Genomic DNA, 4,698 nt, shown 5'->3' with positions numbered 1-4,698 from the left:
GGAGGAGGGGATTGGGAGGGGTGTGGGCCGCCCAGAGGCGCGGGAGCTGGGAGCACCGCGCGGCTTAGGAACTGAAATGCTTGTCTGAATCTGCCCCGGGTGGGGAATGAAGGAACAAGGGCTTGGGAGGAGACAGATACATTTTAGAAATTGCCGGTGGGGGAGCCGGGCGCGGTGGCTCGCCCCTGTAATCCCAGCACTTTGGGAGGCCTAAGGCGGGCTGATCACCTGAGGTCGGTAGTTCGAGAGAGACCATCCTGACCAGTATGGAGAAAGAAACTCCGTCTCCACTAAAAATGCAAAATTAGCCGGGTGTGGTGGTGCATGCCTGTAATCTCAGCTACTAGGGAGGCTGAGACAGGAGAATCGCTTGAACCCGGGAGGCGGAGGTTGCAGTGAGCCAAGATCATGTCACTGGATGTTATTTGTTAATTTTTTGATGTATACTGCAAGATCACACAAGAAATGAAGCTATTAAGCCCAGGTATTGGGCCCTTTATAGGGGTGTTTTTTCATGGTGAATGGGTAAATATGTCTCTACTTTGCGCGCTTATTAAACAACCCTATGTGGTCTTGAAAGGAGAGATCCTGCCTTAGTTTCCCCTCTCATTAGCCTTATGTGAGAGCTTTTTTTCAGAGACAGGCAACCAGGAATATTTATTCCAGAAGCAGTCATTGCAGTGGAGAATTTGGGGTTTGAATCATAGAAGACAGATAAAATCCTAGATGTTACCTCCAATCCCTTCATTTAAGGATCTGAGGTCACCCAGGCCAGGTGCAGTGGCTCACGCCTGTAATCTCAGCACTTTGGGAGGCGGAGGCGGGTGGATCACCTGAGGTCAGGAGTTCGAGACCAGCCTGGCCAACATGATGAAACCCCGTCTCTAATAAAAATACAAAAATTAGCTGGGTGTGATGGTGCACGCCTGTAATCCCAGCTACTAGGGAGGCTGAGGCAGGAGAATCGCTTGAACCCGGGAGGCGGGGATTGCAGTGAGCCCGGATGGCGCCACTGCACTCCAGCCTGGGCGACAGAGCGAGACTCTGTCTCAAAAAAAAACCAAAAACCAAAAAACAAAAAACAAAAATTGAGGTTACCCAAATTAAGAGAATTGGTAGTTAAGACAGACCAAGATTAATAACTTTTAGACATTTGTAGACCCTAGTTATTGGGGGTGCTGGACTCTTAACACTTTTCCAAGAAAAGGGGTAAATCTTGTGTTTCTTAATTCGGAAGGAAAAAAAAAATCTACCACTTGCAATTTGGCATGGGCCAGAGGCAATACTATCAGTTATATGCCTCTATGGTGTGATATTGAGTGATATACATGGAGAGAATCTGGGCTATATTTTATGGTTTACTGTTTTGGGGAAATGAGGCCTTTGACATGCAGGGTAATTATTGCTGGGGACTGTGCTAAATAGGAGGCTATCACCTAGGCCCCATGCCAAAGGGAAAGCTTGTAAATTCCACTTCCCTGCAAGGCTGATAACTTGTAATAATCATGACATGGATTACTTGGTCCTGTTGGGTCCCAGCTTGTGAGATTCTTTCTGATCAAAGTTACCATCATGGGCAAACTGTGGTTAAATAGGCTTTAATCTCTGTGTTCGTAAAGTTCTATTATCCTGGTCCAAAAGATTGGCAGTCTGTAACTTCCTTTTTTTTTTTTTAACACAAGCATGAAATTAACACTTTTTGCTCTAAACTAATTACAGATTCACAGGAAGTTGCAAAGGTAGTATGGAGATGTCCCTGTACCTTTCACCAAGTCCTTCAGTGGTTACATCTTACATAAATATAGTGCAATATCAAAACAAGGAAATTAACAATGGTACAACATGGATATAGATAGATGTCATTTTTTTTATTTAAAAATTTTACTTGTGGTAAAGTACACATAACATAAAATTTACCATCCTAGGCTGGGCATGGTGGCTCGCGCCTGTAATCCCAGCACTTTAGGAGGCCGAGGTGAGGGCAGATCATGAGGTCAGGAGTTCGAGACCAGCCTGACCAACATGGTGAATGAAACCCCATCTCTACTAAAAATACAAAAATTGGCTGGGCATGGTGGTGCTCACCTACAGTCCCAGCTACTCAGGAGGCTGAGGCAGGAGAATCGCTAGAACCTGGGAGGCGGAGGTTGCAGTGAGCTGATATTACTCCATTGCACTCCAGCCTGGGCGACAGAGCAAGACTCCATCTCGAAAAAAAAAATTACCATCCTATTTTTAGGTGCACAGTTCAGTAGTGTCAAGTACATTCACTTTGTTGTGCAACCAATCTCCAGAACTCTTTCTCTTGCAAAATTGCAACTCTGTATGTACCCTTTAAATACTAATGTCCCATTTTCTACTCCTCCTATCTCCTGGAAACCACTTTTCTATTACACATTCTATTTCTATGAATTTAACTACTTTGGGTACCTCATATAAGTGGAATCATACACTATTTGTCTTTTTGTACCTGACTTATTTCATTTAGCATAATATCCTCAAGGTTCATCCATGTCGTATATGCATCAGAATTTATTTCATTTTTAAGGCTGAATAATATTCCATTTTATGTATATACCACATTTTGTTTATTCTTCAGTCAGTGAACACCTGGGTTACTTCCTTCCACCTTTTGGCTGTTGTGAATATGGGTGTGTAAATATCTCCTCAAAACCCTGATTTCAATTCTTCTGGATATTGTCATGGGCTGAATGTCCCCACAAAATTCCTATGTTGAAGCCCTAATCCCCAGTATCTCAGAGTGTGCCTGTATTTGGAGACAGGGCCTTTGTAGAGGTAATTAAGTTAAAATGAGGTCCTTAGGGTGGGCCCTAATTCAATCTGACTGATGTCCTTATAAGAGGAAATTTGGACACACTGAGAGACACCAGATACTTGTGTGGGCCAAGGGACCACCAAGAAACCACACCTACTGATGCCTTGATCTTGAACTTTTAGTCTTCAGAGCTGTGAGAAAATAAGTTTCAGTTAAGTCACTCAGTCTATGGTTTTCTGCTATGGCAGCCCTAGGAAACTGATGTAGGTATATACCCAGAGGTGAGATTGCTGGATCATATGGTGATTCTATTTTAATTTTTTGGGAAACTGTCATACTCTTTTCCACAGTAGGTGCACCATTTTACATTGCCATCAGTAGATCACAAGGGTTCCAATTTCTCCACAATCTCATCGACACTTGTGTTCCATTTGTTCATTTGTTTATAGTAGCCATCCTACTGTCTGTGATGTGGCATCTCATTGTGGTTTTGATTTGCATTTCCGTAATGTAATGTAGTGATGTTGAGCACCTTTTAAAGTGCTTGTTGGCCATTTGTGTATCTTCTTTGGATAAATGTCTATTCAGGTCCTTTGCCCATTTTTAAATAAAGTGTTTGCTTTTTTGTTGTTGAGTTGTAGGTTTCTTATCCTTTAAAAATCCTCTTTTTGGACCTAAACCCTGGGAGAACTGATGACCATAGAAGTTTTCAAGGAACCTAATTTTAGAAAGAGAGGGGGCTACAGATATGTAGATTAATTGTGTGACTTACTGTCCAAACCAGACACTTTTGAGGAGGTGCTAAACATCATTATAATTTTGTATTTAAAAAAATATTTATTGACCAACAAATTCATGTTATTATATTGGTGGACTTATAAAAATTGTGTTCAATTTTCAAAGAAAAAATTCTTTTTTAAAAAATAAAAATCTAGAAAATTTAGAAAGTTTTATTTGTAAAAAGAATATATATTCAAGGATTTAAAAACAAATTTAAAAATGTATTCATATTGATTATCTGAACATTAAAAAAGCTCAACAGAATAATAACTTTTGGTACATACTTGTGTCCACTAATCAGTTACTTAGATGTATCTCTAATATTGTATCACTGGCATTTTCTGAAGTGTGTGTCTGGTCTTATTATTTTTCATTTTCTTCTTAAAATTGCCTGCAGTGTTCTTTGACGTTGTGTTTTATGGTTAATAATTTTGGGATTGTTTACATCCTCAATTGTTTCTTCACAGTAGACCATAATAATATTTTTAACTGAGAAACCACTCTCTCTCTGCAAGTGCTGAAGTACTTGGTAAATTTGGGGCAAATCCTGCTAAATGGGGGATATTCTAAAATAGTTTTTGTTGTGAAATGTGTAAAATTTCAGCCTAAATATTTTCACAAGAATTGTCCTTTTGCCATTCATCAGAATGCCTGAAGCAACAAATAGTTTTGACAAGACAAAATATGTCAAATAAATTGTCTCCAGATTCTTTTGAATGTTTTGTCAATTTAAATGCTGCAAAACCATTGGGCGGTCTTGATTTTATTCCATTCGAATGAAGAATATAAATGTATCCAATTAAAAATAAGAACTAGATCAAAAGATTCTTATAAGTCTCAACATTCCAAAGTCCAGTTAGAAAATTTTAAGATTATGTCTACATTGTTTGAGCCCTCATCATTTAATTTATTCAGTTCCTGTCTTCTGTGAAGGAATAAAATGTAGTGTTATCCTGTTTGGAAGTTTTGTTTTTCACTAATTGCAATTCATTAAAAGCTTCAAAAACTGAAGTTTTTAGCATGCTATTCATGGAATATTTAGATTAACAATTTCTAACTGATTTTGTGCAAAGTACAACCAAAATTTAGGGGACTTGTTACATAAAAGTTCAATACCATTGTAAGATACTTAGGATGATTTA

Source organism: Pongo pygmaeus, chromosome 11 (genome assembly GCF_028885625.2).
Source record: "Pongo pygmaeus isolate AG05252 chromosome 11, NHGRI_mPonPyg2-v2.0_pri, whole genome shotgun sequence".
NCBI lineage: Eukaryota > Metazoa > Chordata > Mammalia > Primates > Hominidae > Pongo > Pongo pygmaeus.
The sequence above is the reverse complement of the archived record's forward strand: the minus strand, read 5'-3'. Positions refer to the sequence as shown.